We start from the raw sequence: 25,107 nt of genomic DNA on the forward strand, positions 1-25,107 counted from the left end.
GAAAGACCCTTTCTGATATAGTGGGTATTGAAAATTCGATGTTCTGAAGCTTCCCTCCAAAGTTATGGTGTAATGCGTAAAATGCGTTTTCAGTCTGAGATAAGGTCGATTCCGGAACGCCAAACATAAACATGTTCATAATTCTGGAAAAACACTTCAGACAGCTTAGATTTGATGTGCAACTACTAGAAAGAGCCTTTCCGCTATAGTGGGAGTTGAAAATTTCATGTTTTGAAGCTTTCCTGCAAAGTTATGGCACAATGCGTAAAACGCGTTTTCAGCCTCAGATAAGGTTGATTCCGGAACGCCAAACTTAAAAATGTTGATTACTTTGGAAAAACACTTCAAACAGCTTAGATTTGATGTGCAACTACTAGAAAGACCCTTTCTGCTATAGTGGGATGTAGAAATTTCATGTTCTGAAGCTTCCCTGCAAAGTTATGGCACAATGCAGAAAACGCGTTTTCAGCCTGAGATAAGGTGGGTACCAGAACACCAAACATAAAAATGTTGATAACTTTGGAAAAACAATTCAAACAGCTTCGATTTGATGTGCAACTACTAGAAAGACCCTTTCTGCTATCGTGGGAGGTGAAAATTTCATGTTCTGAAGCTTCCCTGCAAAGTTATGTCACAATGCAGAAAACGGGTTTTCAGCCTCACATAAGGTCAATTCCGGAACGCCAAACATAAAAATGTTAATAACTTCGGAAAAACACTTCAGACAGCTTAGATTTGATGTGCAAGTACTAGAAAGACCATTTCTGCTATAGTGGGAGGTGAAAATTTCATGTTCTGAAGCTTTCCTGCAAAGTTATGGCACAATGCGTAAAACGCGTTTTCAGCCTGAGATAAGGTTGATTCCGGAACGCCAAACATAAAAATGTTGATAACTTTGGAAAAACACTTCAAACAGCTTAGATTTGATGTGCAACTACTAGAAAGACCCTTTCTGATATAGTGGGTGGTAAATATTCGATGATCTGAAGCTTCGCACCAAAGTTATGGCACAATGCGTAAAACGCGTTTTCAGCCTGTGATAAGGTCGATTCCGCAACGCCAAACATAAAAATGTTCATAATTCTGGAAAAACACTTCAGACAGCTTAGATTTGATGTGCAACTACTAGAAAGACCCTTTCTGCTATAGTGGGAGGTTAAAAGTTCATGTTCTGAAGCTTCCCTGCAAAGTTATGTCACAATGCAGAAAACGCGTTTTCAGCCTCACATAAGGTCAATTCCGGAACGCCAAACATAAAAATGTTCATAACTTCGGAAAAACACTTCAGACAGCTAGGATTTGATGTACAAGTACTAGAAAGACCCTTTCTGCTATAGTGGAAGGTGAACATTTCAAGTTCTGAAGCCTCCCTGCAAAGTTATGGCACAATGCAGAAAACGCGTTTTCAGCTTGAGATAAGGTGGGTTCCGGAACGCAAAACATAAAAATGTTGATAACTTTCGAAAAACACCTCAGACAGCTTAGATTTCATGTGCAACTACTAGAAAGACCCTTTCAGGTATAGTGGGAGGTGAAAATTTCATGTTCTGAAGCTTCCTTGCAACGTTATGGCACAATGCAGAAAATGCGTTTTCAGCCTGAGATAAGGTTGATTCCGGAACGCCAAACATAAAAATGTTGATAATTTTGGAAAAACAATTCAGACAGCTTAGATTTGATGTGTAACTACTAGAAAGACCCTTTCTGGTATAGTGGGAGGTGAAATTTTCATGTTCTGAAGCTTCCTTGCAAAGTTATGTCACAATGCAGAAAATGCGTTTTCAGCCTGAGATAAGGTTGATTCCGGAACGCCAAACATAAAAATGTTGATAACTTTGGAAAAACACTTCAGACAGCTTAGATTTGATGTGCAACTACTAGAAAAACCCTTTCTGCTATAGTGGGAGGTGAAAATTTCATTTTCTGAAGCTTCCCTGCAAAGTTATGGCACAAAGCGTAAAAAGCGTTTTCTTCCTGAGATAAGGTCGATTCCGGAACGCCAAACATAAAAATGTTGATAACTTTTGGAAAACACTTCAGACATCTTAGATTTGATGTGCAACTACTAGAAAGACCCTTTCTGCTATAGTGGGAGGTGAACATTTCATGTTCTGAAGCTTCCTTGCAAAGTTATGGCACAATGCAGAAAACGCGTTTTCAGCTTGAGATAAGGTGGGTTCCGGAACGCCAAACATAAAAATGTTGATAACTTTCGAAAAACACTTCAGACAGCTTAGATTTGATGTGCAAATACTAGAAAGACCCTTTCTGCTATAGTGGGACGTGAAAATTTCATGTTCTGAATCTTCCCTGCAAAGTTATGGGACAATGCAGAAAACGATTTTTCATCATGAGATAAGGTCGATTGCGGAACGCCAAACATAAAAATGTTGATAACTTTCGAAAAACTCTTCAGACAGCTTAGAACTGATGTGCAACTACTAGAAAGACCCTTTCTGCAATAGTGGGAGGTGAACATTTCATGTTCTGAAGCTTCCCTGCAAAGTTATGGCACAATGCAGAAAACGCGTTTTCAGCTTGAGATAAGGTCGATTCCGGAACGCCAAACATAAAAATGTTGATAACTTTCGAAAAACACTTCAGACAGCTTAGATTTGATGTGCAACTACGAGAAAGACCCTGTCTGCTAGAGTGGGAGGTGAAAATTTGATGTTTTGAAGCTTCCTTGCAAAGTTATGGCACAATGCGTAAAACGCGTTTTCAGCTTGAGATAAGGTGGGTTCCGGAACTTCAAACATAAAAATGTTGATAACTTTCGAAAAACACTTCAGACAGCTTAGATTTGATGTGCAACTACTAGAAAGACCCTTTCTGGTATAGTGGGACGTGAAAATTTCATGTTCTGAAGCTTCCCTGCAAAGTTATGGCACAATGCAGAAAACGCCTTTTCAGTATGAGATAAGGTTGATTCCGGAACGCCAAACATAAAAATGTTCATAACTTTGGAAAAACACTTCAGACAGCTAGCATTTGATGTGCAACTACTAGAAAGACCCTTTCTGCTAGTGTGGGAGGTGAACATTTCATGTTCTGAAGCTTCCCTGCAAAGTTATGGCACAATGCAGAATACGCGTTTTCAGCTTGAGATAAGGTGGGTTCCGGAACGCCAAACATAAAAATGTTGATAACTTTCGAAAAACACTTCAGACAGCTTAGATTTGATGTGCAACTACTAGAAAGACCCTTTCTGCTATAGTGGGAGGTGAAATTTTCATTTTCTTAAGCTTCCCTGCAAAGTTATGGCACAATGCGTAAAACGCGTTTTCAGCCTGAGATAAGGTCGATTCCGGAACGCCAAACATAAAAATGTTGATAACTTTGGAAAAACACATCAAACTGCTTAGATTTCATGTGTAACTACTAGAAAGACCCTTTCAGGTAGAGTGGGAGGTGAAAATTTCATGTTCTGAAGCTTCCTTGCAAAGTTATGGCACAATGCAGAAAATGCATTTTCAGCCTGAGATAAGGTTGATTCTGGAACGCCAAACATAAAATTGTTGATTACTTTTGAAAAACACTTCAGACAGCTTAGATTTGATGTGTAACTACTAGAAAGACGCTTTCTGGTATAGTGGGAGGTGAAATTTTCATGTTCTGAAGCTTCCTTGCAAAGTTATGGCACAATGCAGAAAATGCGTTTTCAGCCGGAGATAAGGTCGATTCCGGAACGCCAAACATAAAAATGTTGATAACTTTCGAAAAACACTTCAGACAGCTTAGAATTGATGTGCAACTACTAGAAAGACCCTTTCTGCAATAGTGGGAGGTGAACATTTCATGTTCTGAAGCTTCCCTGCAAAGTTATGGCACAATGCAGAAAACGCGTTTTCAGCTTGAGATAAGGTCGATTCCGGAACGCCAAACATAAAAATGTTGATAACTTTGGAAAAACACTTCAGACAGCTTAGATTTGATGTGCAACTACTAGAAAGACCCTTTCTGCTATAGTGGGACCGGAAAATTTCATGTTCTGAAGCTTCCCTGCAAAGTTATGTCACAATGCAGAAAACCTGTTTTCAGCCTGAGATAAGGTGGGTTCCGGAACGCTAAACATAAAAATGTTGATAACTTTGGAAAAACACTTCAGACAGCTTAGATTTGATGTGCAACTACGAGAAAGACCATGTCTGCTAGAGTGGGAGGTGAAAATTTGATGTTCTGAAGCTTCCTTGCAAAGTTATGGCACAATGCGTAAAACGCGTTTTCAGCCTGAGATAAGGTAGATTCCGGAACGCCATACATAAAAATGTTGACAACTTTGGAAAAACACATCAGACAGCTTAGATTTGATGTGCAACTACTAGAAAGACCCTTTCTGCTATAGTGGGACGTGAAAATTTCATGTTCTGAAGCTTCCCTGCAAAGTTATGGCACAATGCCGAAAACGCGTTTTCAGCCTGAGATAAGGTGGGTTCCGGAACGCCAAACATAAAAATGTTGATAACATTGGAAAAACACTTCAGACAGCTTAGATTTGATGTGCAACTACTAGAAAGACCCTTTCTGCAATAGTGGGAGGTGAAAATTTCATTTTCTGAAGCTTCCCTGCAAAGTTATGGCACAATGCGTAAAACGCGTTTTCAGCCTGAGATAAGGTCGATTCCGGAACGCCAAACATAAAAATGTTGATATCTTTGGAAAAACACTTCAGACAGCTTAGATTTGATGTGCAACTACTAGAAAGACCCTTTCTGCAATAGTGGGAGGTGAACATTTCATGTTCTGAAGCTTCCCTGCAAAGTTATGGCACAATGCAGAAAACGCGTTTTCAGCTTGAGATAAGGTGGGTTCCGGAACGCCAAACATAAAAATGTTGATAACTTTCGAAAAACACTTCAGACAGCTTAGATTTGATGTGCAACTACTAGAAAGACCCTTTCTGCTATAGTGGGACCGGAAAATTTAATGTTCTGAAGCTTCCCTGCAAAGTTATGTCACAATGCAGAAAACCTGTTTTCAGCCTGAGATAAGGTGGGTTCCGGAACGCCAAACATAAAAATGTTGATAACTTTCGAAAAACACTTCAGACAGCTTAGATTTGATGTGCAACTACGAGAAAGACCCTGTCTGCTAGAGTGGGAGGTGAAAATTTGATGTTCTGAAGCTTCCTTGCAAAGTTATGGCACAATGCGTAAAACGCGTTTTCAGCCTGAGATAAGGTAGATTCCGGAACGCCATACATAAAAATGTTGACAACTTTGGAAAAACACATCAGACAGCTTAGATTTGATGTGCAACTACTAGAAAGACCTTTTCTGCTATAGTGGGAGGTTAAAATTTCATGTTCGGAAGCTTCCATGCAAAGTTATGGCACAATGCAGACAACGCGTTTTCAGCCTGAGATAAGGTCGATTCTGGAACGCCAAACATAAAAATGTTGATAACTTCCGAAAAACACTTCAGACAGCTTAGATTTGATGTGCAACTACTAGAAAGACCCTTTCTGCTATAGTGGGAGGTGAACATTTCATGCTCTGAAGCCTCGCTGCAAAGTTATGGCACAATGCAGAAAACGCGTTTTCAGCTTGAGATAAGGTGGGTTCCGGAACGCCAAACATAAAAATGTTGATAACTTTCGAAAAACACTTCAGACAGCTTAGATTTGATGTGCAACTACTAGAAAGACCCTTTCTGCTACAGTGGGACGTGAAAATTTCATGTTCTGAAGCTTCCCTGAAAAGTTATGGCACAATGCAGAAAACGCGTTTTCAGCTTGAGATAAGGTGGGTTCCAGAACGCCAAACGTAAAAATGTTGATCACTTTGGAACAACACTTCAGACAGCTTAGATTTGATGTGCAACTACTAGAAAGACCCTTTCTGCAATAGTGGGAGGTGAACATTTCATGTTCTGAAGCTTCCCTGCAAAGTTATGGCACAATGCAGAAAACGCGTTTTCAGCTTGAGATAAGGTCGATTCCGGAACGCCAAACATAAAAATGTTGATAACTTTCGAAAAACACTTCAGACAGCTTAGATTTGATGTGCAACCACTAGAAAGACCCTTTCTGCTATAGTGGGACCGGAAAATTTCATGTTCTGAAGCTTCCCTGCAAAGTTATGTCACAATGCAGAAAACCTGTTTTCAGCCTGAGATAAGGTGGGTTCCGGAACGCCAAACATAAAAATGTTGATAACTTTCGAAAAACACTTCAGACAGCTTAGATTTGATGTGCAACTACGAGAAAGACCATGTCTGCTAGAGTGGGAGGTGAAAATTTGATGTTCTGAAGCTTCCTTGCAAAGTTATGGCACAATGCGTAAAACGCGTTTTCAGCCTGAGATAAGGTAGATTCCGGAACGCCAAACATAAAAATGTTGATAACTTTGGAAAAACACTTCAAACAGCTTTGATTTGATGTGCAACTACTAGAAAGACCCTTTCTGCTATAGTGGGATGTGAAGATTTCATGTTCTGAAGATTCCCTGCAAAGTTATGCCACAATGCTGGAAACGCGTTTTCAGCCTGAGATAAGGTCGATTGCGGAACGCCAAACATAAAAATGTTCATAACTCCCGAAAAACACTTCAGACAGCTTAGATTTGATGTGGAACTACGAGAATGACCCTTTCTGCTATAGTGGGAGGTGAACATTTCATGTTCTGAAGCCTCCCTGCAAAGTTGTGGCACAATGCAGAAAACGCGTTTTCAGCTTGAGATAAGGTGGGTTCCGGATCTTCAAACATAAAAATGTTGATAACTTTCGAAAAACACTTCAGACAGCTTAGATTTGATGTGCAACTACTAGAAAGACCCTTTCTGCTATAGTGGGACGTGCAAATTTCATGTTCTGAAGCTTCCCTGCAAAGTTATGGCACAATGCAGAAAACGCCTTTTCAGTATGAGATAAGGTTGATTCCGGAACGCCAAACATAAAAATGTTCATAACTTTGGAAAAACACTTCAGACAGCTAGCATTTGATGTGCAACTACTAGAAAGACCCTTTCTGCTAGAGTGGGAGGTGAACATTTCATGTTCTGAAGCTTCCCTGCAAAGTTATGGCACAATGCAGAAAACGCGTTTTCAGCCTGAGATAAGGTTGATTCTGGAACGCCAAACATAAAAATGTTGATAACTTTTGAAAAACACTTCAGACAGCTTAGATTTGATGTGTAACTACTCGAAAGACCCTTTCTGGTATAGTGGGAGGTGAAATTTTCATGTTCTGAAGCTTCCTTGCAAAGTTATGGCACAATGCAGAAAATGCGTTTTCAGCCTGAGATAAGGTTGATTCCGGAACGCCAAACATAAAAATGTTGATAACTTTGGAAAAACACTTCAGACAGCTTAGATTTGATGTGCAACTACTAGAAAAACCCTTTCTGCTATAGTGGGAGGTGAAAATTTCATTTTCTGAAGCTTCCCTGCAAAGTTATGGCACAATGCAGAAAACGCGTTTTCAGCTTGAGATAAGGTGGGTTCCGGAACGCCAAACATAAAAATGTTGATAACTTTCGAAAAACACTTCAGACAGCTTAGATTTGATGTGCAAATACTAGAAAGACCCTTTCTGCTATAGTGGGACGTGGAAATTTCATGTTCTGAATCTTCCCTGCAAAGTTATGGCACAATGCAGAAAACGCGTTTTCAGCTTGAGATAAGGTGGGTTCCGGAACGCCAAACATAAAAATGTTGATAACTTTCGAAAAACACTTCAGACAGCTTAGATTTGATGTGCAAATACTAGAAAGACCCTTTCTGCTATAGTGGGACGTGGAAATTTCATGTTCTGAATCTTCCCTGCAAAGTTATGGGACAATGCAGTAAACGATTTTTCATCATGAGATAAGGTCGATTCCGGAACGCCAAACATAAAAATGTTGATAACTTTCGAAAAACACTTCAGACAGCTTAGATTTGATGTGCAACTACTAGAAAGACCCTTTCTGCTATAGTGGGACCGGAAAATTTCATGTTCTGAAGCTTCCCTGCAAAGTTATGTCACAATGCAGAAAACCTGTTTTCAGCCTGAGATAAGGTGGGTTCCGGTACGCCAAACATAAAAATGTTGATAACTTTCGAAAAACACTTCAGACGGCTTAGATTTGATGTGCAACTACTAGAAAGACCTTTTCTGCTATAGTGGGAGGTGAAAATTTCATGTTCGGAAGCTTCCATGCAAAGTTATGGCACAATGCAGACAACGCGTTTTCAGCCTGAGATTAGGTCGATTCTGGAACGCCAAACATAAAAATGTTGATAACTTCCGAAAAACACTTCAGACAGCTTAGATTTGATGTGCAACTACTAGAAAGACCCTTTCTGCTATAGTGGGAGGTGAACATTTCATGCTCTGAAGCCTCGCTGCAAAGTTATGGCACAATGCAGAAAACGCGTTTTCAGCTTGAGATAAGGTGGGTTCCGGAACGCCAAACATAAAAATGTTGATAACTTTCGAAAAACACTTCAGACAGCTTAGATTTGATGTGCAACTACTAGAAAGACCCTTTCTGCTACAGTGGGACGTGAAAATGTCATGTTCTGAAGCTTCCCTGCAAAGTTATGGCACAATGCAGAAAACGCGTTTTCAGCTTGAGATAAGGTGGGTTCCGGAACGCCAAACATAAAAATGTTGATAACTTTCTAAAAACACTTCAGACAGCTTAGATTTGATGTGCAACTACTAGAAAGACCCTTTCTGCTATAGTGGGACGTGAAAATTTCATGTTCTGAAGCTTCCCTGAAAAGTTATGGCAAAATGCAGAAAACGCGTTTTCAGCTTGAGATAAGGTGGGTTCCAGAACGCCAAACATAAAAATGTTGATAACTTTCGAAAAACACTTCAGACAGCTTAGAATTGATGTGCAACTACTAGAAAGACCCTTTCTGCAATAGTGGGAGGTGAACATTTCATGTTCTGAAGCTTCCCTGCAAAGTTATGGCAAAATGCAGAAAACGCGTTTTCAGCTTGAGATAAGGTCGATTCCGGAACGCCAAACATAAAAATGTTGATAACTTTCGAAAAACACTTCAGACAGCTTAGATTTGATGTGCAACTACTAGAAAGACCCTTTCTGCTATAGTGGGACCGGAAAATTTCATGTTCTGAAGCTTCCCTGCAAAGTTATGTCACAATGCAGAAAACCTGTTTTCAGCCTGAGATAAGGTGGGTTCCGGAACGCCAAACATAAAAATGTTGATAACTTTCGAAAAACACTTCAGACAGCTTAGACTTGATGTGCAACTACGAGAAAGACCGTGTCTGCTAGAGTGGGAGGTGAAAATTTGATGTTCTGAAGCTTCCTTGCAAAGTTATGGCACAATGCGTAAAACGCGTTTTCAGCCTGAGATAAGGTAGATTCCGGAACGCCATACATAAAAATGTTGACAACTTTGGAAAAACACATCAGACAGCTTAGATTTGATGTGCAACTACTAGAAAGACCTTTTCTGCTATAGTGGGAGGTTAAAATTTCATGTTCGGAAGCTTCCCTGCAAAGTTATGGCACAATGCAGAAAACGCGTTTTCAGCTTGAGATAAGGTTGATTCCGGAACGCCAAACATAAAAATGTTGATAACTTTGGAAAAACACTTCAGACAGCTTAGATTTGATGTGCAACTACTAGAAAGACCCTTTCTGCTATAGTGGGACCGGAAAATTTCATGTTCTGAAGCTTCCCTGCAAAGTTATGTCACAATGCAGAAAACCTGTTTTCAGCCTGAGATAAGGTGGGTTCCGGTACGCCAAACATAAAAATGTTGATAACTTTCGAAAAACACTTCAGACGGCTTAGATTTGATGTGCAACTACTAGAAAGACCTTTTCTGCTATAGTGGGAGGTGAAAATTTCATGTTCGGAAGCTTCCATGCAAAGTTATGGCACAATGCAGACAACGCGTTTTCAGCCTGAGATTAGGTCGATTCTGGAACGCCAAACATAAAAATGTTGATAACTTCCGAAAAACACTTCAGACAGCTTAGATTTGATGTGCAACTACTAGAAAGACCCTTTCTGCTATAGTGGGAGGTGAACATTTCATGCTCTGAAGCCTCGCTGCAAAGTTATGGCACAATGCAGAAAACGCGTTTTCAGCTTGAGATAAGGTGGGTTCCGGAACGCCAAACATAAAAATGTTGATAACTTTCGAAAAACACTTCAGACAGCTCAGATTTGATGTGCAACTACTAGAAAGACCCTTTCTGCTACAGTGGGACGTGAAAATGTCATGTTCTGAAGCTTCCCTGCAAAGTTATGGCACAATGCAGAAAACGCGTTTTCAGCTTGAGATAAGGTGGGTTCCGGAACGCCAAACATAAAAATGTTGATAACTTTCTAAAAACACTTCAGACAGCTTAGATTTGATGTGCAACTACTAGAAAGACCCTTTCTGCTATAGTGGGACGTGAAAATTTCATGTTCTGAAGCTTCCCTGAAAAGTTATGGCAAAATGCAGAAAACGCGTTTTCAGCTTGAGATAAGGTGGGTTCCAGAACGCCAAACATAAAAATGTTGATAACTTTCGAAAAACACTTCAGACAGCTTAGAATTGATGTGCAACTACTAGAAAGACCCTTTCTGCAATAGTGGGAGGTGAACATTTCATGTTCTGAAGCTTCCCTGCAAAGTTATGGCAAAATGCAGAAAACGCGTTTTCAGCTTGAGATAAGGTCGATTCCGGAACGCCAAACATAAAAATGTTGATAACTTTCGAAAAACACTTCAGACAGCTTAGATTTGATGTGCAACTACTAGAAAGACCCTTTCTGCTATAGTGGGACCGGAAAATTTCATGTTCTGAAGCTTCCCTGCAAAGTTATGTCACAATGCAGAAAACCTGTTTTCAGCCTGAGATAAGGTGGGTTCCGGAACGCCAAACATAAAAATGTTGATAACTTTCGAAAAACACTTCAGACAGCTTAGACTTGATGTGCAACTACGAGAAAGACCCTGTCTGCTAGAGTGGGAGGTGAAAATTTGATGTTCTGAAGCTTCCTTGCAAAGTTATGGCACAATGCGTAAAACGCGTTTTCAGCCTGAGATAAGGTAGATTCCGGAACGCCATACATAAAAATGTTGACAACTTTGGAAAAACACATCAGACAGCTTAGATTTGATGTGCAACTACTAGAAAGACCTTTTCTGCTATAGTGGGAGGTTAAAATTTCATGTTCGGAAGCTTCCCTGCAAAGTTATGGCACAATGCAGAAAACGCGTTTTCAGCTTGAGATAAGGTTGATTCCGGAACACCAAACATAAAAATGTTGATAACTTTGGAAAAACACTTCAGACAGCTTAGATTTGATGTGCAACTACTAGAAAGACCCCTTTCTGCTATAGTGGGACGTGAAAATTTCATGTTCTGAAGCTTCCCTGCAAAGTTATGGCACAATGCAGAAAACGCGTTTTCAGCTTGAGATAAGGTCGATTCCGAAACGGCAAACATAAAAATGTTGATACCTTTCGAAAAACACTTCAGACAGCTTAGATTTGATGTGCAATTACTAGAAAGACCCTTTCTGCTATAGTGGGATGTGAAAATTTCATGTTCTGAAGCTTCCCTGCAAAGTTTTATCACAATGCAGAAAACGTGTTTTCAGCCATAGATAAGGTCGATTCTGGATTGCCGAATATAAAAATGTTGATAACTTTGGAAAAACACTTCAGACAGCTTAGATTTGACGTGCAACTACTTCAAAGACCGTTTCTGCTGTAGTGGGAGTTGAAAATTTCATGTTCTGAAGCTTCCCTGCAAAGTTATGGCACAATGCAGAAAACGCGTTTTCAGCCTGAGATAAGGTCGATTCAGGAACGCCAAACATAAAAACGTTGATAACTTTGGAAAAACACTTCAGACAGCTTAGATTTGATGTGCAACTGCTAGAATGACCCTTTCTGCTATAGTGGAATATGAAAATTTCATGTTCTGAAGCTTCCCTGCAAAGTTATGGCAGAATGCATAAATCGTGTTTTCAGCCTGAGAAAAGGTCGATTCCGGAACGCCAAACATAAAAGTGTTGATAACTTTGGAAAAACACTTCAAACAGCTTCGATTTGATGTGCAACTACTAGAAAGTGTTGTGTTTTGTGTTTCACGGAGACGTGGTTGAGCGATCTCATCCCGGACACTGCGCTTCATCTGGAGGGTTTCCAGCTTCACCGCGCGGACCGGGTTCCGGAGCTCACCGGCAAAACCAAAGGCGGAGGACTGTGTTTCTACATCAACAATCGCTGGTGTACGGACGTGACGGTGATCTTCCAGCACTGCTCTCCCTCTCTGGAATGTCTGATCGTGAACTGTAAGCCGTTTTACTCCCCACGTGAGTTCGATTCATTCATTCTGGCTGCCGTGTATATCCCGCCCAGCGCGGATGTACGTGAGGCTCAGAGTGCGCTCGCGGATCAGGTCCTGCATGTGGAGCAAACTTTCCCAGACTCTCCTGTGATTGTGCTTGGTGACTTCAACAAGGCAAATCTGAGTGAGGAGCTTCCCAGGTACAGGCAGGTTGTAAAATGTCCCACCAGAGAGCAGAGCGTGCTGGATCACTGTTACTCATCGCTCCGCAACTCTTATACCGCCCTCCCTCGAGCTGCACTGGGACTCTCTGACCACTTGATAGTTCATCTTGTTCCTACATACAAGCAGAAGCTGAAGCTGGCAAAGCCTGTTGTGAGGAGCATGAAGATCTGGACAAGTGAAGCTAAAGAGGAGCTGCAGTCTTGCATGGAGACCACAGACTGGGAGGTGTTCAGGGCTGCCACCAATAATCTGGATGAATTTACAGACACTGTGACTTCATGGATCAGCTACTGTGAAGAGTGCATAGTTCCAACGCGCACCAAGGTGAGTTATGCAAATGACAAACCTTGGTTCACAACTAAACTCAGCCAGATTAGACGGGAGAAGGAGGCAGCTCGCAAGAGTGGGGACAGGAACTGCTACAAAGAGATGAAGTATCGGTTTCAGAGGGAGCTGAAGAAAGCTAAGGCCACATACTCTGACAAACTCAAGCAGCAGTTCTCAGCCAATGACTCGGCTGCGGTGTGGACAGGGCTCAAGGTGGTCACTAACTACAAGCCACGTGCCCCCCACACTCTGAACAACCTCACTCTTGCAAAGGACCTGAACAACTTTTATTGTCGCTTTGAGCAGCCATTTTGCCCCAGCACCTCTGTGGTCTCTCCAGCCCCATGTTCCACTTTACAACAAAGGACTATGCTGTCTCTTAGTGACACAACTAAGATGAACGATGTCACTGAGACAGCAAAGATCACAGTCACTTTTGATGAGCCACCCCCTCACCTCCCCCCTCTTTCTCTTGACATCATGGAGCAAGACGTGCGCACTCAGTTCAGGAGGCTGAACCTTCGGAAGGCGGCAGGTCCGGACAGAGTTTCCCCTGCCATCCTGAATCATTGTGCTGCTGAGCTGGCTCCAGTGTTCACGGACATCTTCAATGCTTCCTTGGTGTCCTGTCATGTACCTGCCTGCTTTAAGTCCTCCACTATCATCCCTGTTCCCAAGAAGGCCAGGATCACAGGACTGAATGACTACAGACCGGTGGCACTGACGTCTGTGGTCATGAAGTCCTTTGAGCGCCTGGTTCTCTCTCATCTGAAGTCCATCACTGCTTCTCACCTGGACTCATTGCAGTTTGCCTACAGAGCCAACAGATCTGTGGACGATGCAGTGAACCAGGCCCTTCATTTTGTTCTGGAGCATCTGGACTGCCCAGGAACCTATGCCAGGATCCTGTTTGTGGACTTCAGCTCTGCCTTTAATACAATTCTTCCAGCTCTGCTTGAAGACAAGCTTCGCCAGCTGGACGTGCCTGACTCCCTCTGCAGATGGATTACAGACTTCCTGACCAGTCGAAGTCAGCGTGTGCGGCTGGGGACGACTGTCTCTGACACTCGGACCCTCAACATTGGGTCTCCTCAGGGCTGTGTTCTCTCTCCATGGCTCTTCTCCCTGTACACTAACTGCTGCACCTCCAGTCACCAGTCCGTGAAGCTGATCAAGTTTGCGGACGACACCACCATCATCGGGCTCATCTCAGATGGAGATGAGTTGGCTTACAGGAGGGAGGTGGAGCGGCTGGTGTCCTGGTGCAGCCACAACAACCTGGGGCTCAACGCTCAGAAGACAGTGGAGATGGTCATAGACTTCAGGAGAGTAACAGCTCCTCTGTCCCCTCTCATGTTGGCTGGTTTACCTATTCCTATTGTGGACTCCTTCTGCTTCCTGGGAACCACCATCACTGAGGACCTCAAATGGGAGCCAACCATCAGGTCCCTCATCAGGAAGGCCCAGCAGAGAATGTTCTTTCTGAGGCAGCTACGAAAACTACGACTGCCGACGAAGTTGCTGGTGGAGTTCTACACGGCCATCATCCAGTCCATCCTCACCTCCTCTATCACCGTCTCGTTCAACAGTGCCACCTCCAGGGACAAGAGCAGACTGCAGCGCATCGTACGTTCTGCTGAGAAGGTGATCGGTTGCAGCCTGCCACCTCTTCATGACCTGTATGTATCCAAGACCCAGAGACGTGCAGGTCGGATCAGAGCCGACCCTTCTCACCCTGGACATAGTCTGTTTGTTCCTCTTCACTCTGGCAGGAGGCTACGGTCCATCCAGACCAGAACCTCCCGTCACAGGAACAGCTTCTTTCCCTCGGCCGTCAGACTGTTAAATTCATGAACAGCCTTGTTGTAATGTTATTCTATTTATTTTATTTTATTTGTTTTTTGTTGCACTTTATTCCAAGGCACTTTCCTAGTCAGTGGGCTCCCCACTGACCATGGCAATAAATTAGATTCTGATTCCGATTCTGATGTTTAGAGGCAGTCACTAGACTTATGTCAGCAACAGTGGACTGTGTGCATTGGCTTTAAGAATGGCAACACTTTGATGTAGGGATATTAAAATAATTTTTAGTTTGTGTGGTCATAATTCTAATTTCTTTGTTTTGTGTCTAATTTCATATTTGTATTTCAAGTCTTATGGTTTTATAACATCACTTTTTACATCTTTGCCAGGCAATGTATGATGTATAATATGGAAGAACCTTTCGATCCATCTTCTGTCTTCCTTCTGGTGCTTTTTCTTGGAGTTAAGCCTGTTGAGGATAAATATAACTGTTTGTACAGAATAATTCCCACAATCCAATAGACTAACGATCAAAAACCAATGACGCATCTCATGCAAATAAACCATGTCATAACATGCTAATCTCTGACATGTCAGACTTTGTCATAGCAACCTGAACTATAAAAAATCTTTCACCTAAATATTATAATGTCTACAAATAATTTATGAACCAAAACAGATATTCTGGTAATTGGATTGCAGACATGTCTCAAAGATCTAATTACTACATACTCAGAGGGCCTGTGGAGGCTCTTTTGGAGGAGGTTGACGGCTGGCTAGCAGAGGTTGTGGACGTACACAGAAATTTCTAATCTTCCAGAGATACTCAGCCTTAAAAGACTGATTTACACCACATAAACGTTAAAATTATTTTCCGGAGTTCAACATCAAAAAAGCTCTCAGATAAATTAAAATTGTGTATAATTCTAAAGCACAACTTTGGAGAAGGTTATAAGAAATGATCTTGCTGCTTTCAGCTGTTTTTGTCTACCCTGAGGAACATTCTACAGCTACTGGCACTGTGGAAAAGATGTGGCTGAGCAGGGAAATAACAGTGAGACAACAAGGTAAAATGGTCAGAAAGCTTTGCAGGGACCAACAATCCTCCCACCACAGAACTGTGGTTAGACTGTGGAGCAGATGCTAATGTGGTGTATTGTTCCACTATATATAAAAACATTTATATGCAGTTATATGAGGGAAAGAGGTTGCTGGTGACTAATGAAGTCAAAAAAAGGGCTAATAATGAATGATGGCCTGATCTGAATCCGGCCCATTATTACATGTGCCTGAAGATACAAATACATTAACAAGCTTACCTCTAATAACCGCCAGACATAGGTCCTTCATCCGGTCCAGGCACTTGCTGGCATGGTCAGTCAGATGCCACTTGGAGTGGACCACCTGACTGGACCAAGTGCCAGGTTTCTTGCCTGGCCGAGCTAGAAACACCACAGCTCTGTGGCCCAAAGTGTGCAGTTTTTCCAGCAGAAAAAAAATGAAATCGCCATGTTATGCCATAAATTTGAAAAATGCAATTACTGATGTCAGACATACCAGCATTTGTGACTCGTCCATCACACGTGAGGCGGTGTTGGTTTTTTTTTTGGTTTTTCAACCATACCTCTTTTTTTTTTTGTCGTTTTGCCAGCCTCTGTCGCCTGGGTTGCTCTGCTTGGCAAATTTTGCAGGTCTTGCAAGCTACTGCAATAACTACATTGCAGTTATTGCAGTGCTTATTAGTGGATCACCGTGGCATCTCGAACTGGAAAAAAACAAAACATTTGTACCATGTATGATCCACATATCATTTTCGCCACACACACGTACATATATTAGACCTAATCCCTTTCAGGTGAAAATGAAGTTTTTTAGCCATAATGTAATGTAAGCAATCACTTGCAGAGTACTGCAATGATAACGTTTATTCTTCTTTATGTTACCGCGGAGTATTGCGGTTACAGCATCCACTGTAAACCGCGAATTTGACAGTTACAAACATGGAAGCGATGGTTGCCCGAAATGATGGCAAACACTTCATATATTTCGCCATATATGACCCCTTGCGTGATAATTTCTTACCTTTCAATATTTAGAGCAAGTTCGTCGCTTGAAACTTCTTCCTCCCAGCAGTCTACGCGCGCACACGATGGGCTTTTACCCACAATTCCTTCATTTCTACTGTTCGAAATGTAAAATTAAAAAAAAAAAAAAAAAAAGACATATCACCTTAAAACGTAACATACCTTTACATTTTCAAAATGCATAGTGTCAACACCTTAAACGAGGGAATCACACTCAAATGAATGTTTGCTTTAAATCTCGTTGTATAGGTTCTCTGTCATCAATAGCTCGTTCTCATGCGTTTTTTTGCACATGAGCAAATGAAGTATTATGTCTTTTCAAATATATTAAATATTATGAGTATAATTTGACACTAAGCTTGAAACATGAATGTCTTAATATTCATTCATACAATAATCATCTTCAAATGAGTCTGATGGGCTGATACAGCCAATGCCCTGACCCTTGGCACATCCTATGAAAGATGCAAATGTTGTCTTCTATATTGGTTGAAAACCTCAAGACTGGAAGATCAATAGATAAATTGTCAGACTTGTGAAAATTACATTTAGTGAGAAGGTGCCAGTGTTATCAAGGACCATATTTCAAAGATAGGTGAGAAAGGAATTTGTGTGTCAATTGTGTATGTGCTATGCAAAGGAGATATTCCAGCTATCTTCTTTGGTGTGGCTTTCTGTTGTTTTAAAGCTTAACAAATATAACCAAATTAGAGAGATACAATATGCGATTACGTCTTCTTCTTCTTTCTCTTTGGTTTTCTCCCTTCACTGGTGGATCATCTTCCTCCATCTCCCCCTGTCCTCTGCTTCCTCTTCTCTCAAACCTACAAACCTCCTCCTTCACCACCTTCATCAATCTCCTCTGTGGCCTTTCTCTCCACCTTCTGCCTGGCAGTTCCAACCTCAACATCTTCCTACCAATGTACTGGCCCTCTCTCTCCTCTGTACATGTCCAAACCATCTCCATCTAGCCTCTCTGACTTGGTCTCCTAAACACCTGAGCACATGTGCTGCCCCTCTGATCCTATCCATCCTGCTCACTCCCAGAGAGAAGCTCAGCATCTTCATCTCTGCTACCTCCAGCTCTGCCTCCTGTCTTTTCCTCTGTGCCACCGTTTCCAAACCAGCCAACATTGGTAACACTGATAGACCATTGTTTCATGTCAATTTGTCACCAAACTTGCTACTGTGTTTGTCTTTCATTGTTTAATTGTTTTTTTTTGCCCCTTCCCTCCATGCCCAGTTGCCTTCCCAAGTCGGGGAGAGTAGAAGAGAATTCCCATCTCAGCAATTGTCAGATCCTCCCATCAAAAGGGCGCCAACAAGCTCAACAAACATAGTGAGGCCTAACAAATACATGAAGCCTGTTGGCCCTTTTCATTCAGACATGAACTCAGAGATAAATGAGATGACTTCCCTTCCTATCCAGAAGTAGTCAGAAAGATACGGTGGCACATCCAGATGATAAATAATAAGATGTCTTCTCGGGTTAAAATTATTGAACTCTTCCTTTAACTCAAAAGTAGGATCTGTGACTTGTGCACTCTTAGTGCCTTTGTCAGCAGTATTCAGGATGTAATCCAGGTTATGATATTTCTACCTGTTCTAAGCTAACTTCGATGAGAAGCATTTACTGATGACCTTACCCATTTAGGTGGCCAGGGGCCATGGAAACCCCTAATTCTAACCCTAATAACATTCAGAAATGAGTAAGGTAATGCATTGCAACACCTGCTCATACCATTTGACTCATTATTCCTGCAACAAAACAGCAGTCTCATTCATCGTACTGCTTTGGTTTACCAAGTCTGTGTGTTCCTATGTGTACTTGCACATGATTGAATAACATACATAAGCATTGTACAGACAATTTCAGTGGCAAAAGAAAGTCAGTGAAGTGAGTGAACATAGCCTGTTAATTGACTTTATTGAGGCTGCATGAAAAGCCGTATTTCACTGCCCTACCAACAAATCTCAAATTAATAATTCATAATTTACATAAAAAGCATCAGCATCTACTTCAAAATAGTAATAGTACATAACTCAGAAAAAGAGTCAATTGCAGGACAGTTTATTTTAACATTTCACATTCATACTGCAGGCCAGGTAATTACAACAGTTTTCCTAATTTTTTAATGAGGGAGGTCAAAGTTCAGAAGAGGAGCTACAATCGTAGTGTTCTTCATCTTCGGTGGAGGAGCTGCTATCATGGGGTTCTTCATCACCAGTGGACGAATCATCGAGAGACAAGGCTTGCGATCCAAAAACACGTTGGTACGTTGAGCGAGCTGCACCCTGCTGAGCTTGAATTGCTGACAGTCTTCTCTTCAGCAGACAAGAGTAGCCCCTCACGTCCTCTCCCAGTCAATGCATCTGTGCCGCCTGACAGTGACATTACAATAAGTTAGACTACTAACCTAGTATATCAGTACAAGTAGCAAATAGAACTGTACTTTGCTGAGTGATCCCTTCTGAAAGCTGGGAGGAAATCTCTTCAATATTTCCAGCCATATTCCTCATGTACTCCCAGTGCTGCTTGACTTCACGGACAACAATGACCTCCTCTTCCTTCAGGCGGTTCAGCAGCATTACCTTGTCGAAGACCTTTTTTTTCTTAAACATATCACCATGACCTGCAAATCATCATATACATTTTTTATAGTGGTGAACTACTTCCCACAGTGTCTGTGTACTTTCAGAGGTGGGTTCTATTACACTGCATACTCATCTCCTCCTAATGACACCAGGCAATTTCTCCCATGGGACAGAATTATATAGAAGAGTGTCTCTTTCAGTTTTCAAAAGTAAAAAGGAAGTTGTCTCTGGAGCTTGTCTGATCCAATCACAGCAACCTCGGTCAAACCTGTAATTGCTTCATCTAAAGCCTTTACAATGTAATTAAAAATAGCCTATAGATATGAAGACAACTGAACACATCCTAGATGTACTTACATTCCCAAGGCCAGGAATAGTTTTCCTCAGCCAGGAGCTCGTTGGGAGAAGGGAGTTTGCCAGTTTCTGGCACAACAGCATTGTATTTTGTGATGGCATCTTCTAAGGATCTCTTTTCCACTGAAATCTTTTTTCTAAGCAGATGTCTTCTCTTGTTGCCATCTAGAATATTAAACAGAAAATACTGAATATGTGCTCAGTCACACATTATTATCAAAAACTTGTTTTCTTTCGTTCTGTTCTTACCAGCCTGACGATACAGCTGATATTTCCGCTGCTTAATGCTGAGATACAGTCCTTCAATGGTTTTTTCAAGTTCATTTTGACTGCATGGTCCTTCTGATTGAATATAGAAAAAATAATTTATATTTATTTTACGTCAGAATTGTACATAAAACACTGAGGTATTCACCTGCAGTCCACTGTTGGACATCAGACACCCATTGCTGAACAGTGTCTTCCTGAATAGACAACTCTCCAGCCAATTTCTTGAGCTCCTCAGACGCTTCAGCAATCCTCTGCACAGTCTGTGAAAACCCGTGTTGGATTAACAAACAATTGCAACTAGTCTAATGCACCATGAAACACACAAGTGTGGTCTTTACCTTGATGTGTCGTTTGGCCAAAGTCCGGTCAAGATTTTCTGTCTTCCGCTTGTTCCAGCCAATGGCCTGGATGGTAAGGATGTCTGTGCGGGCTGAATGCACAATGGACACACGTTTATGTTACTAGTTGATTTGTACAACTTTAGCTGTAACTTTTTTTTCACACAAAAAAAAAAAATGTACTTACCAGCTTTTGACATGTACTTGGAACATAGGGCTGCTCAAGAAAGGAAACTGTTCACCTGTTCAACTTCCTCCCCTATTGTTGTTCCTGCTCCCTCTTGGTTCCGTCCACCCCATTCCAACTGAAAGAAATATGCATGTTACCATTTGGACGAGGACGGAGAGAAATAATGTGAAATTAAAGCCCCTGACAATCATTACCTCACACATCCATGAATGTGCTTTAGCGTGCATGATGGAGAGAAAGGGCTGCATGTTCAACAGGACCTGTAACTCAGGACAGTGGCCAACAACCCTCTGCAAATATGGCCAATATTTGCATACCACATCAGAGCAAAAAAACTGAACATTGTGTGAAACAAGCTGTTTCTGGAGATATAAAGGATAGGCAAATATCTCCCCACGGAACATGTTCAGTCCCTTCAGCAAAATGCCATGACGACACACTGCAACCTCGACCCGTTCCTCATCTACTTTACTCGCAGACTTGTTGGAGGACTCTCGTGCAGCCACCCATTCGCTTCCACCACACCTGCCTTTCCCAGGATTCTGTTCAAGATGAAGAAAAACAGATGTAGACAGAGCAAAGCGTGCAGTGAAATTTAAATAAACTTTACATGTCCTGTTGATGCCCTGATGTGGTTGACGAAGGCGGTCACCTCGGTGTCGTTGGCCAAGAAGACACCTTCGAAAAAGCCATTTGGTCTAAAAGACATAAAGCAGGGGTGACCTTTATCAAGGTTCCATGTATTGCATGCCGTAGAAACAACTTATACATACCCTGAATGGCTCTTAAAGCGATAAAGCTTGCGGTTCCCATCCACTGAGACAGCTAACATTGAGGGTGTGCAGGCTGGGCACCGAAACTGATCGACTTCAGACAGCCTCTCAACTTCAAATTTTGCGTACGACCATTCCAGGAATGATTTTTGTATGGTGTCGCCACATAAACTCTTTCAATTCTGCAGGCAATTAGTCCAATGATGTACTAACCCGACCAAAGAGTTTTGTGCGCTGCTCAAGCATACCAACGAAAGCTTGTCGTTACATTCCTGGTGCAGTAATCTTGAGCTCTTCGTATGTAGCGAACAAATCCACTGTGTACAGCGTCTCAAAATGGACTGTAGCTGGCCAGTAGCCACTTTCAATCAGCTCACTAATACCGACATCCAAAGCTTTCCCACAGGAGCAGCTGACAGTTGGGAGGGACACATTGTATCGACCTAAAATATGTACATAACAAAATTTTCGAACAGAAAATAGAAAATATAATTCATACACAAGGAACTCACCATTCATTCCAATCAGAATTACTTGCTTTCCTGCAGAAAAGGTTGTTTGCCCAGAGCAGCAGTCATAGCATGGATGCATTACTGGCAAAATGCACTCTGGGAAGATAGGAAACGAACATAATTTAAAAGAGGTTGTGTGTGTATATATATATATATATATATATATATATATATATATATATATATACACACACAATATTGGTGGCATATATTATCTCAGTACAGACCTCTTTCATGGAAGGAGAATTTTCCTCCCTTCTCTTCCCTGATGTGAGTGGTTGGTGGCAGTGGCCTGTAGAATCCCTCTATCATGGATGATCTATTATGGAAAACCATGGAATTGTGGATGGAAACATCACAGGCTGCACAGTGAAGTGGTCTAGGCAAACAATCCTGACATTTCACAACAGCAGTCTTAGATCTGCAGTGGTGACAAGTTCCCTCTATAGGCTTCTCAGACTGTAACATCTGATTAACCATATACGGCCTTAACACAGTCCACTTTTCCAGAGTTGAAGCTTTCCTGTCTTTCCAGTGTGAAGGTGCTGGGTCTATGGCAGGTCCCAAAAGGTCCTGCACCTCTTGAATGAGGGATCCTAGAAAACAGGGTAAGGTAACCAAATGTAGCAGCAATAAGACAAACATGGAAAGAAGAGGGTAAATAAACTGCTGCTAAAATATATATCTTGAACGGTCTCAGTCACGTGCTGATGTCCACTTGTAGATGGAGCACATGGCAATGAGTGCATGCTCCCAGAAGTCACTGTTGAGAGTAGGGAGATTTGTTTAAATGGACAAATGGACTCGAAACGTCACAATAAAAAGCAGGAAAATAGTAGTATGTTGAAAATAAATCCATAGATCTGTTGACAGTTCGACATTAAACTACTGAGGCTAAGAAGAAAGTCAGAGCAGGTACTAGTCAAATCAAACATTCCAACTGTCAAGAACCGGTACTCCTGGGTTACATGCACATTTCTAACAATGGATTGCTTGATGGTTACTGCTGATGTATTCATTTGTAATAGTCACCCGTCCAAGTGTAGTAGAGGATCCACCCAGTAGGATGTATTCACTGGGTGGGTGCAATATGGTAATGTGTGTGTACTTGAATGCCATAAGTCCCTGTTCAAGGGAGCAATTGTTGTTAATCATAATGGCCCATCAACATCAGCTAGTTATGAAAGACAAAGGCTCTATTCACATGTTGATGTACCTGAGGGGGGTGTTCAGGACATCATTGTATGAAGCTGAAAGATAGGGTCCAAGTCAAGACCTCATGTTGAAAGAAGGATTTCCCCTCTGGTCAAAGTGGCTTCTTTAACTATTTCAAGACACGTCTCCCTTCAGCCAATATTTTGACACCATTGTTTTCAGTAGAGTTTTGTAACTCACACACATAATTGTGTTTTGTGAGGACTTTGTGAGGACTCATTGACCCAATTGACAATTGACCATTGTCTCTCACCTTAAACAACAACAACAACAACAAACATCCAAAACAAATTACTAACATTAAGCAGGACTCTGAAATTAAATAAACCAGTTAACCGCATTACAGTAAACCACTTATACTAACTACTCCACCATGTAAACATTATGTCCTGTATTCAGCGAAATGTCCTCACTAGGACAGTGTCGTGTCAAATAGTTAGCCCCACAACCATGTCAAATCAATCAAATACTGAAGCAGTTGACTGACATTAGTTCTATAATAATACATAACCAATGTAGTCAGCCAAAGACAGGCAATAGAGACCATAAAGTTAGTGAACAAAAATCACCTGAGGATGAACTCTTTGCCCGCTTCTTCCCTGTTCTCCTCCTCTTTGGGATAGGACTCCCTTCCTCGTCCTCCTCAACCCAAAAAAAAGTAAATTTGTCCGGTCCAGACACTTCTGAGGATTCTTTAGGTTGAGTATTCTTAAAATAAAGATAATGGAAAATGTTAGCGTCACCTAATACACAATATTACATATTGTTAGAAAGTCTCAGGACAGATCATGAGAGCATTAAATGCCGACCTTGCATTCCTCCAACAGCAAATCAGCAAGAAATAAGGCATCATCGTCATCCATGATGCTCCTCAGTTGAGTGAGTACAGCCTGAATACCAATTTATCAGTGGCCACTTGATTTTAAACACAGTGGGCGTGACTATGCAAATCAGCAAGAAGAAAAGAAAAGAAATGGAAACCGGATAAGTTACCCCCATATTAACAACCATCGACACGGAGAAAGGTTATCAAATAACAAACTAAATAAATTCAAATATTAAGAAATAGAATAAATACATAACTCACGTCAAAATCATTCAGCTCCGTGTCTTTGGTGTCCGCAGTATTGTAGCCGAGGGTTATATTTGGTAAATCCGCGGGGACAGCTGTTAATAAGGTCCAAGTTCGTTGGTGCAGCAAGATAACAACATTATTCGTGCCTTCAGTCTCCGTTAGACACGACCCAAAAACCCGCGCAGTCCAACATAACACCCCCCTGCCAACTATGGCAACTCCCGGAGAACAAAATAAGCTTCTACAGTACCAACAGCGAACGCAGTATTGCAATTCTACAAAATCTCTGACAGACTCTAAATAGACGAAAGGATGATAAACAAAAAAGAAGAGGAGTTTTTACCGAAGTCAAGCCGAATGACTTTCCGCCATGTTTTTGTTCTGGTCGACCACTGATGACGTCAAAGTCCAACGTGTTTGTATAATTGAATTATTCATCCAAAGCATAAATTCACATCTCCAAAGAGACGTCGGCGTCCACATCACGTGTACATATTTAAACAGAATAAAAATAGAAACTACGGCTTGGGAGGTTTGAAATGGTCCGCTTGCGCTTCCGCTGACGTCAGTGACGGAGAACGAAGCGTGATTCAGCAAAACGAATAAATCATGGAACTTCCTTTCTTGTCAAAAGACTTTATATGCAGTTGATACGATTTTAAATATCCGATAATACTATTTGGCGTAGAAATGTATTCGATACCAATGATAAATAAATAACGTATTTGGTCCGTGACGTCAGTTCCTGCCATCCACTTCCTTCCCCAGTCGGATAATAAATATTATATCATTTTCATGACATAATATTTAAAAATTAAAGGTACATTACATGTGATTACGACTCAACAAAACCCCGCAATTGGCTGCGGAATTACTGGCCAGCTGTACAATAATACATTGAATTGAGACCCACGAGATAATCTGGGTCAAAACGAAAAAAACGAAGCGTCATATACATGAAACGAGCGGAAAAAATGAAAGTAAGGCGTACATTTGTCGCTAGAAATGTGATCAAAACGCAACAATAGCTTTTAATTGTTTTAAAATCTCACAATTTAAAGCAAAACTAGAACGGGTGTCCGCCATGTT

General features: G+C 41.5%; 3 long non-coding RNA genes across 3 annotated transcripts; all 3 read right to left on the reverse strand.

Moving 5' to 3' along the window:
* Positions 1 to 20,087: 20,087 nt before the first annotated feature.
* On the reverse strand, positions 20,088 to 20,560 carry LOC128746541 (uncharacterized). Its single transcript, XR_008412560.1, has 3 exons — positions 20,441 to 20,560; positions 20,254 to 20,345; positions 20,088 to 20,175 (listed from the first exon to the last, which is right to left on the reverse strand). It is a non-coding gene; the product is annotated as an uncharacterized LOC128746541 (long non-coding RNA).
* Positions 20,561 to 21,295: 735 nt separating this feature from the next.
* Positions 21,296 to 21,837, reverse strand: LOC128746539 (uncharacterized). The gene is made up of 3 exons (XR_008412558.1): positions 21,729 to 21,837; positions 21,465 to 21,659; positions 21,296 to 21,398 (listed from the first exon to the last, which is right to left on the reverse strand). It is a non-coding gene; the product is annotated as an uncharacterized LOC128746539 (long non-coding RNA).
* Positions 21,838 to 21,961: 124 nt separating this feature from the next.
* Positions 21,962 to 24,550, reverse strand: LOC128746540 (uncharacterized). The gene is made up of 3 exons (XR_008412559.1): positions 24,362 to 24,550; positions 23,513 to 23,651; positions 21,962 to 22,491 (listed from the first exon to the last, which is right to left on the reverse strand). It is a non-coding gene; the product is annotated as an uncharacterized LOC128746540 (long non-coding RNA).
* Between the last annotated feature and the right edge of the window lie 557 nt (positions 24,551 to 25,107).

This window comes from Synchiropus splendidus, chromosome 15 (genome assembly GCF_027744825.2).
Source record: "Synchiropus splendidus isolate RoL2022-P1 chromosome 15, RoL_Sspl_1.0, whole genome shotgun sequence".
NCBI classification, from domain to species: domain Eukaryota; kingdom Metazoa; phylum Chordata; class Actinopteri; order Syngnathiformes; family Callionymidae; genus Synchiropus; species Synchiropus splendidus.